Raw genomic sequence first — 15,455 nt, 5'->3', positions numbered from 1 at the left:
GCTGCCACCGAGGAAGGGGAGCTGCCCTTCTGCAACCCCTCCATCTCCTGCCTGCATCTCCCTCCTTGTGCCTGGGCAGCCTCATGGGTCAGAGAGGGCAGGATGGGTGGGACCGTGCTAGTTCTGGGTCCGTCTGTCCTGTGCTGTACCCCAGCTTTGTTCCCTCCTCGTGAACCCCCGCCCTTCTCAGATGCTGTTATCACAGAGAGCACGACACACACACGCTGGTTCATGCAATAAAAACCCTCTCCTGGTAAGCTGCAACACGTCCCGTTCTTTCAGGGTCTTTGAATCAAAAAACACCCCCACACAAGAGAGTAGTTAAGACTTGGGGCCACATCGTCGTTGTGCGCGATCTGCAGAAGATCGAGGTCCAAGCATTTTATGGGGAGGCCGTTCTCCAGGGGTGTCTTCAAACAGTTAAGTGATTTCACATAGGCTTACTAAAAATGCCCAGTGTCAAATTCAGCTGGCTGGTACGGAATTAAGATTCACAGATTCACAGATTCACAGATTTCTCTAGGTTGGAAGAGACCTCAAGATCATCGAGTCCAACCTCCGACCTAACACTAAGTACTCCACTAAACCATATCCCTAAGCTCTACATCTAAACGTCTTTTAAAGACCTCCAGGGATGGTGACTCCACCACCTCCCTGGGCAGCCCGTTCCAATGCTTAATAACCCTTTCGGTAAAGAAGTACTTCCTAACATCCAACCTAAAACTCCCCTGTCGCAACTTTAGCCCATTCCCCCTCGTCCTGTCACTAGGCACGTGGGAGAATAGACCAACCCCCACCTCGCTACAGCCTCCTTTCAGGTAACTGTAGAGAGCGATGAGGTCGCCCCTGAGCCTCCTCTTCTCCAGGCTGAACAAGCCCAGCTCCCTCAGCCGCTCCTCGTAAGACTTGTTCTCCAGACCCCTCACCAGCTTGGTCGCCCTTCTCTGGACTCGCTCGAGCACGTCCATGTCCTTCCTGTAGCGAGGGGCCCAAAACTGAACACAGTACTCGAGGTGCGGCCTCACCAGAGCCGAGTACAGGGGGACAATCACTTCCCTAGACCTGCTGGCCACACTGCTTCTTATGCAGGCCAGGATGCTGTTGGCCTTCTTGGCCACCTGGGCACACTGCTGGCTCATATTCAGCCGACGATCAACCAATACTCCCAGGTCCTTCTCGGCCAGGCAGCTTTCCAACCACTCATCTCCCAGCCTGTAGCTCTGCTTGGGGTTGTTGCGCCCCAGGTGCAGGACCCGGCACTTGGCCTTGTTGAACTTCATGCAGTTGACCTCAGCCCATCGCTCCAGCCTATCCAGATCCTCCTGCAGAGCCTTCCTGCCCTCGAGCAGATAAGATGTTAGGGAGTCCCACATGGGACGCAACTGACTTGCACCAGGCTTTATATTAGGTGACCTCTTGGTGAACTCTAATATCATGTGTTTTTCTAAGGTTTGTTTTCCTTTGCTCAGTAAAAATTCCAACAGGGGAATCACAATACGAGCAAAAAGGAGAAGAGCATTCAGTGCAATTCACTGGGAAGAGGTAATTAACCAGCTGTAAATCTCCTGTCTTTGCAGTGCAACTGTCAGCTGCAAAGCGGCCCAAGAAATCAGCAGACTGTTTCAAGAAGGTAGAAAAGAGAAGAGAGCAATCCAGCCCCGTCAGAGACACAAAGCAGTATTGACTTGTATCACATTTCTCCTTCTGTGATGCAACCAGCTGGGAAGTGTAGTTGTGAATCCACTTGACTTTGTTTGTAAGCTGACGCATGCATTTTTAGGAAGATACGAAGTGCTATTTGACTGCAGGTTAGGTGAAATAGCGGATGTTGTCTGGAGTATGAATAGAAATCCTCGCATACAAATGCTCACTCGGTCTTCAGGGTGAAGATTTTTCTTTGCATTTAGAAAACTAAAGCCTGGTAAGAAATGCTATTGGCACTTCTGTTGGTAGTGGTGTGTGATGTAATTACACGTTTGCTTCAGTGTGCGGAGAGTCTCCAGAACATAATTACTTCTGCGCTAACGAGCATGTAGGAAAATGAGATGCTTGTAGGTCGTTAACTACTCTGCAGGGCTGTCAGCAGCACAAAGAACACATGGGCTGCAAAACTGAGCTGTTTGTTGACTGTCCCTGTCCTAAGAGCTGTTTGTGTCCCAGTCATGACGCCAACATGCGGGAGGCTCCCCGGAGGCTCATCTTCATCTGCCTCCGCATTGCTTGAATCAGGGAAACCGCCTCCAACTAGCATCTGACCCTCCGAAGTGTCACACATGTCTGTGCAAGGGAAGGTCTTCACCCCGCAGTTCTGCCTCTGAGGTCTCGTTCAGCACGTACTGTCAGTGTCCTCTGGTATTTACATGAACTCATTGCACTGGGGCATTAGAGGAGAATATGTATGGAAATGTGCAACTTTGCATCCCTGCTCTAGGGCACGATATTCAACTGTGGCATCTTTTTTGGGGGGGAAGGTGGGGGTTAACATTAGCAGAGAGTGCCTTTAACAGTGCAGAAAAAATCCCTGTTGCAGTGGATCAGAGGAACGTTTCATCTGGTATGGGATCCTCTCCAACAGCAGCACTCTCAGGAGTTTCAAAAGAAGCTGTGAAAACTCCAAACCTGGCAGGTACGGGAAAACTCAACACGAGGAAAATTTCCTTCTGATTTCTGTATTTAAAGATTGGTCCTTTTGACCATCCTGAACCCTAAAGCAAGAGTTATATCCCCTCAAAATGTCTTAATTTTAATTTTGAGGTTGGTTTATTTTCCTAACAGTGCATTCTAATCATGTTGTTGTATCTCTGGACATCCCTTCTATTTATATCTGATACTATTTTGAGTGCTTCTAAGCTCATAGCTTGATTTGATTACAGCTACAGTGGAAAATATTGAAAAATAAGCTCAGGAGGGGGAGAAATGTTATATCTGGACTATCTGTGGCTATTACTACAGCAGATGGCACTATAACTTAAGTCAAATGAGCAAGTCAGCTGAACCGAATCTTACAGCCCTCTAAATAATAGGATTCTTTGTGCAATTTTAAAGAACATTCCAACAAAATAAGTAAGGATCAGGCCTTTGGCATGCATCTGTGCTGTGGCCAAATTCCAATTTTAGATTTTTCAGGTCATTATTTCCTTAGGAAAACTATGAATCATGCATTTGTGTAATAGTTTTTCCATCTGCTTGCACTTCTCCAGTTCAGAGACTTATTTCTGTTCCTTTTAGTATTTCACCTGAAAGCATATACATCTTGTTTTCTGTGTTAAAGTATATTAAAATCTTTGGATCACTATGAGCAGCATAGAACATAATGATCTAATCTTGCTATCATTGCTAACAAAACCAATCATCTCGTGCTGTAAGTAGGGAAGATCACATCGTGGAATGATACCACGCATACTCTATAACTGAACATGAATTTCCTAGCTTTGAGCAAGAATGTATACCTGACTCTTTTACGCTTAATATTAGAGCACTCCAAAATTATTTGCTATTTGTGCTCTCATAAAATCTCAGGAGGTAGGATAGCAATATTATTCCTATTTCCAAATAGAAAACCAAAGAACAGATACACCAGACGGCTTTGCCTCATTCTCACAGACACTCTGTTAGAATGGAGACTTGCATTTTGTATGGAATAAATCTATATTTCAGATGTGCATAGAGCACTTTTTTTTTTTTGTATCCCATTTAAACAAAACAGTCCACACTCCTCTACACTGTTGCTTAAGTTGTATTTTGCAGAATGAAGGCTTCAGTGAGTCTTACTGTTAAGTGTGTTGGAAAGGGCCCTAAATACTGGGGATCTAAAATCAAGATGTTTGCTTTAGACAAGCTGAGGGCATCTGTACCTGTTATTAAACCATTTTTGAGTATATAGGGAAAAAAAAAACAAACAAAAAGCACAGAGACTTTTAAATAAATTAATTCTCTTACTTGATAATGTACTTAAAAGACAAGCTGCATCTCTCCAAGGAGCAGAGAAAGACATTATTCCCCATGAAAGCATAAGAGATGTAAACCTTCCTATGTGTATCACTTTATTGTTCAGTGTATGTTGAAATTCAGCTGTGGCAGCTACTGCATTCCATCAGGGTCATAACTTTCTTCAAGATAATTTTGGATATGTATGGTCTCTTGTTTCTTCAGTAATACATCGCCAAAATGAAACCAGTTTTTGAGGTGTAAAGTTTTTGGATTGTGTTCATGAAGAATCCTAGTGTAATTCACATCTTAGTTGGAAGATGTCACATTCAAAAGAAAGTGAAGGAAACAGCCTAAAGCCATTTCGTCTTGCAAGCCAAAAAAGTGCTCTTCTCTGTGGATCTGGCTAGACTAGGGATATTTACACCTTTATCACAACGCTGGCTTTAATGGGGAAGTTGTGCAGAATGGATCTGGTATTTTTTACCATATTTCACTGGCATGTATACGACTGTGTTCATCAGACCAATTATGCTGCTAGTAGTGCTTCCTGTAATGCATGGACATTTTTTTCTAGTATAGAAAAGAGGATTTAGAAACAAGATCTGAATCTGAAAGTCAGGGAGAACAAGGTATTGCTGCCTGCGAAATTTTATTAGTTTGGTAAAGAGCTCATAAAACCTTTCCAAACACTAAATCTTGTGTGATTCAAGTTTACACTAGAGTACACTAGACTACCAGAATGAAAGCAGAGAGAACACTTCTACACAAAACAGGACAGTTATGCAAACTGGGAACTGTTATTCCTAAAGTACATTTTTCTTAAGACTGATTTTTTTTTCTTACTTTGACACATAAACAGCCCTATAGGAATCCTCAAATGAGCAACTATTCAAGGCATAACTTGAAACAGTAAACAACTGGGTGTGGGTAAGACAAATAGTTGAAATGGTGAAGCATTAAATCTAAATAAATAAGCGCAAACTGCAGCCACATCTTTCTGTTCCAAAAAGAGCAGCTACTAAGGGCTGTTTTAAAGACAAAAATTTACGGTGAAAATGTTGTAGGAAATTATATCTGCTGTTAAATAGCAGTAGAGAAAGCTCATCTTTAGTTTCATAGGTGCCTTCTTTCTACGGAACCTGTCTTAAAACCAAACATAATGAGGGTTTTCATGTACCTCCTGTACATGTACCTCCTGTCTTTACATAAGCAGTGGAAATAAGCTTCTAGGTTAGGTTCCCTGAGTTAACCCGGAGAGGAGCCTCACTCACTCCATTAACATGGGGCTTCCGAACCAGCTGCCTTAATTCAAACAGGGTGACTGTCCTTCTCAGGCTACTATCATTTTATAATATATTTTACTGAAAAATATTTTACTGAAAAATATTAATTTTATAGGCAGAATGATTCTTTTCATCTGTCCATAACAGATTTACTAATCCAAACAAGCTTGCCACAGAGGTATTCAGTCTACTCTTTGAATTCTACCTTGCCAGAATTATCTGAAGTCCTCCATTTCTTCCACAGGTACTGTGAGGTCATGAAAATACTTGGGAAAAAAATAAATATTCACTGCCGATTTTGCAAGAAGAGGCAGTGGTGCAACTGCCCTGGTTTTGACCTACTGAACAAACCAGGATGACTCAAGCTAAGAATTTCACTTCTGGGAAGCTTCATTTTAAAATGCTTATATCATTTTTAAACACATTATTTGTACATATCTTTTCTATCTATCTCCTCCAAACTTGCATTGCAATTCATTTCGTAAAGAATAAATTCTTTGTAAGGTAGACAGCATCTATCCCTGATCTTCACTAGCTTCTTTTGCAGTTCATCAGCTTTCTTGTCGTCTATGGCTGGAAAAATTTAGTACTTTGTACTTCTTTGGCAAGAATACAACACCTACGCAAAACTGGTATTAAACAGAGGCCTTACATGAGCTAAAATTTTGGCTAAAAAGCTGAAATTGTGTACTGAGCGAGCATGCATTCTGACTTGGTTTTAATCTGACAGTAGGTGAGAGTCTCTGCTCATATGATCAGGGAACTGTAGTCCATAGATCAAAATGAAACTGGTTATGCTTCCTGTTATGGAAAGCGAACACGTTTTCTCATAAAATCAGAGCTATTTCTGCATCTATAATTGCTTTTTAGAAGAAAAAGTAATTATAAATGTTTTACATTGCATTTATTACGCTTATCAGAAACAGAAAGTTTATATATTTATATATTTTTGATTTCATGTATTACCTCACATGTGACCAAACTGGCCATGACTGACAGGAGAGTTACTGGATGTTTTTGTTTGCTTTTCTTTACTTTTAAAGGGAAAATCAACATTTAAGTGCTTAGTAGATGCCTATTTTCTCGTAGGCATGTTTATATTACACCTGTCACGATGAATTTAACAACCATAAGCCAAATAAAGCATAATTATTTAACAGTTTGCATAAAGAAGAGCTTAAGAAGTGAACAGGAACAGAGAAAAAGCCTCTAGGGTGACACTTGCATTTGGAGACAGCAGTAACAGGCAATCACGTGGTTTCTTGCTTTTGTAATTCTTGGTGCCATGCCAAAATGATCAGAGCTGTCAACTGATTTTTTCTGGACTTCAAAAGAGTTTCCCAAGCCCTCCACAAACTCTTTAGCCTTAATTGAAAACACCTCATGCCTGTATTTTCTAAAAGGAGGGAAAATGTCAAAATATTTATCTTAGAGACAAATTATTGGACAAGTGGTGCCCTGTAGATAATTTGTTGGGACAACAGGATACTTGGTTGGAAAAGGGGGATGATTATGTAAAGAGATTTATGGCTTGCGCAGTTCTCTGCACTGGAGTGAAGTCTCTCAGTAAGTGAACTTTTCCTCTGGTTCTGCCTCATGCCATGTCATTTTAATCCCCATGGTGATAGAGATGGGAAGAACATCAGGGAGAAATACTGTGAAGAAACAGCAGGCATTTCTGTTTGCTTTCGGACATTTAGTTAATGCCCTTCTACCTTATAAAAATAGGTATGAACTTAATTATGAGTGGGATATCAAAATATGCCAAGCATGGGGCAAGCAGACAGGAAGGCAAAAGCCTAGCCACCATTCTCCCTGTGAACAATCTCAAGAAAAATTAGAAACAAATACAATTGTTCTGGTGATTTAGCAGCAGCATTTCTAACTCATACAAACATTGGGAAGCAAAAGGGCTGCTTGTTGAGATGACAGACACGAGCAGTTGATTGAATCTAGCAGCGGAATAAAAGGGCCACTTTTGCAGGAGGTAGCTGATACCTCTGCCAGTTACAGCAGAGTGCTTGAGTTTCTTAAATGAGCTTTTGTTATATTCACGCTCACAAGGGGAATGCTTAATGTGGATAATCTCCCTAATCACTATGCAATCTCAAAGTTTATTTTTTCTGGAAAGGTCACTGCTAGAGCCTTTGGGAGAAAGGATGAAAAGGGTGTGAACCCTGAGAGGTTGTAAGCTGAGAGGGAAGAAAAATCCTGTCCTTTTAGGGCAGTGGAAAGGAACAAAAGAAGGAAGGAAGATGAACCAGAGAACAGAGGGGAGAGTGTAGCAAAAATGTCACAAGCTGCACGAAACTTCTTCTGTAAGGGAATCAGTGGGAGTTGTGTGCAATCAGTGCGTAAAGCTGGCAACGGAGACTCTCAGGACAGCAATGAATGCTATTTAACCAAGGAAAAATATCACCAGATGTTGTTTCTTTTCTCTTGCATTCCTCATTCTTTTGTCTGCTCTGACTTATCTCTCTCCTTGGTTGATATCCTCCACTTTTACCCTTCTGTGTGTGATCAGGTACACCCTACACTAAAAGTGTCCTCAGCCATACACACCGAGAATTTTCAGTTCTGGTAACTAGAAAAACTAAGATATTTCCCCTAGGCATTTCAGGGGAAAAAATAACCTTTATGTGTATTTTAAAATTTATTTCATAAAATATTTACACCCTATGCATTGTTATTTTGAATAGATACAATTACCACAAACACTGTAACTTCAAAGAAGAACAGGATATTATATTGGTTTTATTGGCTTACGCAAGACAATATAATGTGGCAGTATGGAGACTATTTGAAGGCAAAAGTTCCCAAACCCCATTGTAAATATGTGTATATATACGCTGTGTAGTCCTAGAATCACAGGATTACCTGATAACTGAGGCTGGAAGAGATGCCAGGAAGCCTGTAGTCCAATCTCCTGTTCAAAGCAGCATCAGCCACAAGATCAGACCTTGTTACTCAGGGCTTTATCCAGCTGGGTCTTGAAAACCTCCAGAGATGGAGACATCTTTGGGCAACCTATTCCGGTGTTGGACTGTCCTCACTGTGAAAAATGCGTGTATACGTATACTGGTGCATGCCAGTGAGCTACATTGTTCTTCAGGAAGATGTACCAGTCAGAAGAGAAATGTACAGGGCTTCATAATGATACTTCAAAATTTCGTACCAGGACTCCTGAATTACTTTTTCAACCATGCTATATGTTCATAAGTGTATGTATTTATGGAAGGTTGAAGAGAGTGCGGAGGACTGCTGATTAAATAGAGAGCCTCACTGATACCCAGCTGGCTAACACCCAAACCAGATTAATATCAGAGTGTAAAAAAGCCTAGAATTTATATGTTTAGGTGAGTATTTTATTATATATAATACAAGAAACATCTGTGGCTTCAACTATCTTCTAATGAAAGGAAGTCCCGATTGCAAAGCTATCCTAGTAATAGCCATTTATCTATGCAGTTAATGGAAATTTCAAGGAGAGAACACAAAATGGTTCTCACCCTCTGGAGCTGGGAAGTGATGTGAATTGCAACCCTTCAAAGCCCCAGAGACAGAACCTAGTGATTCATGAGATTAGTTTAAAAATAGAGATTTTAAAAATAGTAAATGTTCTTTTAGTTGGTATGCCGGTTTTCAATCCCTATAGTTCACATTTTCTTGCTACAAAGGCCTGAAATCTATTGAAAAGTACAACTGTTTAAAAAGCAAACAGATAGCAATTGAGACTATCGTATAATCCAGTGGTGGTAGGAGCTTGGCTTGTACTGATGACAGAGTTCTGTTACACTGCCAAAGAGCCTTGGTATAAGTAGGAGTCAGGCCCAAGAGAGTCCAGCCAGACCAATACTTTCGACATCGTGACATAAATTAAAAAAAAAAAACAACACATAAGGCATGAGTTTCTGGTTTGTATTAACAGAAATCTCAGCTCAAGAGAGAACTGATGCATTTTTAAGCCACCTTTCTGAACTCCTGCTCCTGCCTGCTCTATAGATCATCCCTCTTACCTAAATAATGTAGAGGGGCCAGCTGGGGCCGACTGTCTCCTGCATGTTACCCTGCTCGCCTTAGCAGTTCCTTGACTTCAGTGCTGTGTGTATGATGGCATTTCTAACATACTGTCCTCCATGTCTTTGAAATGCCCTTTGCACTGTGACTTGGTGGTGTTACTCAAAGACAGCCTTGCGGTTGTTTTCTGTATTGCCTGCCTGCACCTCAGAAGCCATCTCAGTTAATTATTATTATTATTTTTTCTAGGACATAAAGTATTTAAGGTGCCAATGAGAATCTTGTTATAAACCAAGTCCTAAATCCTCACTCAGAGACTGTTTAAATTTTACTCAGTCAAAACTCCCACTGACTTCACTAAGTCTTTTGAGATTTGGCTCTATCATATTAGCGCACTGCAATCAGCTATAAAAGTAATAACAGAACTGAATCCCAAAGAGTAATATCAGAGTAATATACATTATTTCCATCCAAGTAAAAAGATCTTCCGGGATTTTCTTTTCTGGCCAAATCTAAAGCTAAACACATTACTCAGCTGTGCAAATGTCTGTTTGCTTTCCAAGCCAAAACTCACCAGAAAAACAGGAAATAATAATATTTTGATATATAAAACCAAGTTGCTCTGTTCTGTTAATTTGTCAAAACCACAGAATATGTTTTCGATTAGCTTTCAAGTACAGGGTGAAATGTTTGGCACATCTATTGATCCATCCATCCATCCATCCATCCATGTTAGTTTTCCTGAGCAAAGCAAAAGTTCAGCACACTTTTCAACTGTATTTCTTAGATTCTTTTGCTTAGAGGAGGCAACTGACATCAAAATTTAGGTTGCGTTTTGCTCTCACTGATAAGACTATCCCCGTGAAAGGGAAGTAAAACAGAGCCAAGAACCTCGTGCTTAAAGGTGCATTTCTGCTGGTGCCAGTCCGAGTGGTTCAGAATGTGCAGCTGTCCCGTTCCTTCCTCCAGGCAGCTAAGAGCTATGGAAAGTCATTGGAAAAATCCCATTGATCTACAAGTGCCCTGCATTACTCCCTAAAAAGGGAGCATTTGCCTTTCATTTACATGCTCCTCAACTTGCATCCTCTTGATAGATCTCCCTGCAAGAACCAACCCCGAGATCCCTTCACTTTCTGAACGCGTTTTCAGAACGGAATGAAATGATGCGGTAACTGCTGAATTCTGAACTCTCAGAGAGGTCTGAAGAGTAAGCAGATTGCATTTAAACCTTGAAAACTGTGACAATTTTGTCAGCCTGTGCAGAAAATGGAGCTCCAAAAATTTAACGTTGTTCTTTTGTAAACGCCAAAAATGTATATGACTATGCTGTATAGATGTGGGAAATAGCAATCGTCACTGAGTCTTAATACACCCAAACACTCCCATTATTAATAATTAATTTTACTAGAAATAATGGTTTTGCTTGTTTGTTTGTTTTTCACATACACATCTATATTTATTGTTCTTGTAATGATTATGGTACCTTCCCAGGTAGGTAAGCCTTCAGTGGCAATACAAGGTCTCTGTCTGTTGTCTGACCCAGTAATCTCTGGACAGCCCAATTTTCAGGGAATAAATTCTAACAATCTTCTGCACAATTAAGAGTGGGTCAGGCCATGAAATGGCCAATGCTAATCTAGTGGTCAAATGGTTAATCAGTTTCGCCAAATTATTCCAATCAGTCCTTGTCTTCATCTTGCGTTCCCCTGAAAGTTCATATTTTATGATGGAAATGTGGAATTACAACACCAACATGTATAGAAAATGGAAGTGCGTACTGAAACACAAATCTTTGTGTACTTCATTGACTTTCCAAATTGTTAATTGCTATACTCGAGGAACACACACACACACACAAATAAAATAAAATAAAATAAAATAAAAATAAGTGAATATTCAATCTGGATATAGATATGAGGATACCAAAATAATATATTAGCACTTTTTTCACTACAAAAAAACAATTTATAAAAAAGGCAGAAGCTATAATGAATTTCAGAACTAAGGATCACATAGTGACCATAAAGTCACAGCTATGATTTTGGAATTGGGTGAAACTAGAAAATGTCATGACTTTTCTGACTTTTTACTGTCATGACATTGAAAGGTGCATTGACTTTTTGTTAGGACCAACCTCATCTTTGTTCAGGTGAGCTACAAAGGTGAAACCCAAGCTAAGTATATACTAGGCTTCGTGCAGAACAAACTACATTTCAATGTATTAAGAAAGTAGATACTTAAATCACAGTGCTAAATTTCTCACTGGCATGTACAACCCTAGGTGCCAGTAAGTGTATGTTATGTATTCCCTAACCATATAATTGCCATTATTAATGTTGCTTATTTTTAATTAACAGTTTAAAAAGCAAAACCAAGGATCTTTGCAGCTCATATGTGCTGCTGAATGCCATACATTTCAAAGAGTGTCCAGCAGTGGTAGGCAACTGCACAGCTCTTCACAGAAGCAGGATTGCAAGACAGGCCAATGTCACGCGTCTTTGAGGGCTCAGCAAATTGTTTTCTGACTCACGCATGTCCTGTCTGTACCTCACCAGAATTCAGAAACAAGGGTTTCTCTGTCAAAGTGTCTTTCGTGGTCTGCTCCAGGAGGTCTCAAAACCTTTCTCTGGTACACCAGCAGGGATAGTCTCAGAGGCTACTGATTCCACTTAAGTCATGGGGTGTGGTTGGGGTGGTACCATCACTCCTTTTTCACAGAAATGCCCCAGAGTTGCAGTTCTTGGCCCTTTCCTTTGCCTGGGAGCGTTAATAACTCCTATTTCACATCTTCCATCTCTTTCAGAGACTGGGTTAACCACTAATCTGTGAGCTACTCCACCTTCCAGATGAATCTGTACCCCCATGAAGAAAAGAATGAACAATTTCTGAGGCCGGAGGGAATATACCCAGACAGAGCCTGGCTTTGAGACTGCAGCCCTCACTCTGGTGGGCAGGATGCTGCTGGTCTCTTGGCTATAAAGGCGCAGTACAGGAGCCGTAATGAGGACAGCATGGGAAGAGAACCTGCCCTAAAGGCTGCTCCTGTGATACTGGAGAGAGACCAGTTCCCACCAGCTGCTGTTGCTCCAGACAGTGGCTGAGACTTGCCACCGGCAGCAGTGGGACAGACAGAGGAAGCTGGGAAGGAGGACACCAGGGAGGGGGCCACCGGCAGCAACTGGAAGCAACTGGAAATGGCTATAAGGAGAGAGGGGGCATATCTGAGGGATGAGTGTGCTCACCTTCCTCCCCATTCCCCTGCTCCTCGCAGCCTTCCCTGGCACAGACAGCAGTGGGCAGAGGTGCTGGCTTGGGAATAAGGACATTAAAGAATTGCGCTTCGAGGGAGGCAACATCAATGAAAGCCACTTATTAGAACACGGAATAAAATGAAAATGTCTATGCTGGGAGCAGATGCTGGAGCTGAGGTGACTGCCTTGCCACCTGGGCAGAGCTCACCCTTTTGCTGGCATTTTTGCTGCCCTTGGGCACTGCCTGCACCATTAAAGAGCTGAGTGCTTGAAGGGTGAGCACGCTGTGCAGGCAGATTCACACTCTGCAGGCATCTTCTTTAACCGAGAGTGTGTCTGCCTGTTATGCTGGCCCTGTGATTTATTGTTTGCCGGAGTGAAACCCTCATCGACTGCCTTGTGTTCTCAGTGAGATGCTATGTGCTGGGGGAGTGGGAGGGTTCAGCCTTCTTCTTTCCTGTTCTTCATGACCAGGCAGCCTCTTTCCTTCCCCCATGCAAAGCAAACGTTGAACTATCAGGGGAAAAATCTAACTGCAGGGACAAATTGTAAACTTTGGCAGTAAAAAGCACAAACAATTAAGCCCAGCGACAGATTATTATGGGCTTTCACTCCAGGTTCATGCATGGGAGGTCTGGATTCATGTGATGTGTGAAGCTGAGCGAAGGGGCTTAGAGAATGAGGGATTAAATCAAAGGGAGGGTGGGGTGAAGGAAACCATGGGAATGAAGAATGAGTGGGCAAGAAGGACAGGAGGCGTGGAGGGAAGATAGGAGAGGATACAGACAGCTGAAGAATGGGAACTGGTTAATGGGTGATCTTACGGATAGCATGAATCATCCTGTGCTGATCTCTTCTTCCATTCATTTGACTGCTGGAGCTATCACTTGGCATTTTTCCACATCTTACTGAGAGTAGAAGTAACTCCCATGTTTCTAGTGTGCAGGAGGTGAGCTATTAAAAGTTAAAGACTAGAAACCAGTAGCTTTTGTAAGAGATGTGGCTCCTCACTGATCTGGAAACAGAGCTGAACTGGAAACCTCATTAAAAAGTCGAAGTCCTTGCCACCTGGCAGGTTTCCTACTTTTTAAAGAGGTGATTGCAGTCCAATAGTATGTTTTGCTAAGTTGTGGGAAATGATTCATTTGTAATGTGGCATCCCCAAAAGAATTATTTTCACTGAGTTGCATTTTTCCCTTCTCATAATCAAATTGAGGTGTGTAAATATCAGAATACTGTATTTGCAACTGGATTCAGTTGCAGAGCTGTTGCTAAATGAAACTCACCATCTGAGCATTTTTTGTAATGAACAGGAAGACAAATCTTAAGGGTTTGTCTTCCCTTGTGGGCTGCAGGATTTGGCTAGTCCACTTGCACATAGGATATATCTGTCTTTAAGACTTTTCTGGATCTAGGCAGGGGTCTCTTTTACTTCATCTTCCACCACAAATATCCCCCTTGAGATATATTCATCTGTCCCAGTAGTACTGCCAAGAATTAATTGAAGTAGCAGCTAACAGTATTGTTGGTTGTGATTTTAATTTCCAAAGTGGCTGCAGTAATTTTTTTCAGCTGCGCCTCCGTGCCCTTGTTGGCAGCCATCTTGCTTGAGAGGATGACTCTGTTCTTCTTGTCTTTCAGAAATACTCTGTTGCCAGACACTCTCTTGATGGTATTTTTAAAAGTTTTGAGGCACCCACTGTTTTGTTCTGGAGGACTGGGATGGAAGATCTGGAGGTAAGTGTTTATCCAGAGACATCTGCCCCTGGCACAATCTGTCCCTCTGGACCGTGAGGCTCCCCAGAGACCCCCTGGCTGCAGTCCCCATGGTGGACAACAAATCCAACAGAAGGTGGCTTTTTTTTCTTCTACTACCAAGGGTACTGGCAGCCTAAGGACAACTTTTATTATCTGAGTGTAAAACTTCCTGCAAGTTAACAGTTAGAGACCCAGTAAGATATATTGCAAAGTTCCTGTCCAAACTGAAACAAGATAAGCCTACACAGATACTGCTAGTAAGATGCATCAAAACAGCCTTCACGGACTTCAGGCATTAGATTTACCTCTGTGACTTTGGAACGAACAGCGTTGGACACCAAAAAGATGTGTAATCATAGAAGCACAGTTCATGGCATATTTCCAAATAAAATCAGAATCATTGTGTTAGAAAGGTTTAAAATATTTATGTCTTCTTCATCAGCTTGGTCTGTCTGGAGTTGCATTTTATCTGTAGCTAACTAAAAAGTAATAACCTACAGTCATGACTGGATGATGTTGCATGGGCAGGTCTCCCCACAACCCCAGCATTAGAATGTGCAATCGCTGTAATCCAGACCTGGAACTGTTCGATAAATAAAAATCGGCCCTCACTTTGTTTGTGCTTTTTAAACCTGATTGCAAATCCCATATCCTTATTTCGTGGAAATGCTATTCAGCTTTCCAGTAAAACTAGAAATCTTTATTTATTTATCAGTTGTACTTTACTTCCAATGAGACACAAAGAACCGCGTTGTCTATGCCTGCTGTCAGAACTTTTCAAACAGAAAATGTATCAACAAAAGCGATACCATATGTTCCTCATTGTTGTGAATTGTGTGCTTTCTGACAAGATAGAAGAGGAAGATTTATCAGGAGAAGGTTGCCAGATGCTGTCCGGAGAACAGAGGCAGTCTTTAGCTCTGAGCGAGGCTAAGTGCTTGTTCCATACCAAACCAATAAATTTCTGGCACTGTAACAAATGTTGCATGTGTATTTGAAGGTTTGAGAGGGAGACAATGAATAATAAAATATCCTCATCAAATGGGAATAGAGCTAGCTTTCAAATCCTCAACACAGTTGGTTCTGTTTTGTTTTTCTTTTTTCTTTTTCTTTTTCTTTTTTTTTTTTAATTCAGATGTCCAAATTATAGTACATCTCTTAACAAGAATAATAAAAAGAAGCTTGGACATTCCAATTATTTATTAAAAATGTAAGT

The 15,455-nt window shown here is 41.4% G+C and overlaps 1 long non-coding RNA gene across 2 annotated transcripts; it reads left to right on the top strand.

Moving 5' to 3' along the window:
* Positions 1 to 1,951: 1,951 nt before the first annotated feature.
* LOC310894473 lies at positions 1,952 to 15,347 on the top strand. 2 transcript variants are annotated; one of them, XR_014579942.1, is made up of 4 exons: positions 1,952 to 2,626; positions 12,034 to 13,430; positions 14,123 to 14,218; positions 14,361 to 15,347. It is a non-coding gene; the product is annotated as an uncharacterized lncRNA (long non-coding RNA). The 2 variants fall into 2 exon arrangements; XR_014579941.1 differs by lacking the exon at positions 12,034 to 13,430.
* The last annotated feature ends 108 nt before the right edge of the window (positions 15,348 to 15,455 follow it).

The sequence above is a fragment of the Anser anser genome (assembly GCF_964211835.1).
Source record: "Anser anser genome assembly, chromosome: 1".
NCBI lineage: Eukaryota > Metazoa > Chordata > Aves > Anseriformes > Anatidae > Anser > Anser anser.
The sequence above is the reverse complement of the archived record's forward strand: the minus strand, read 5'-3'. Positions and strand labels throughout refer to the sequence as shown.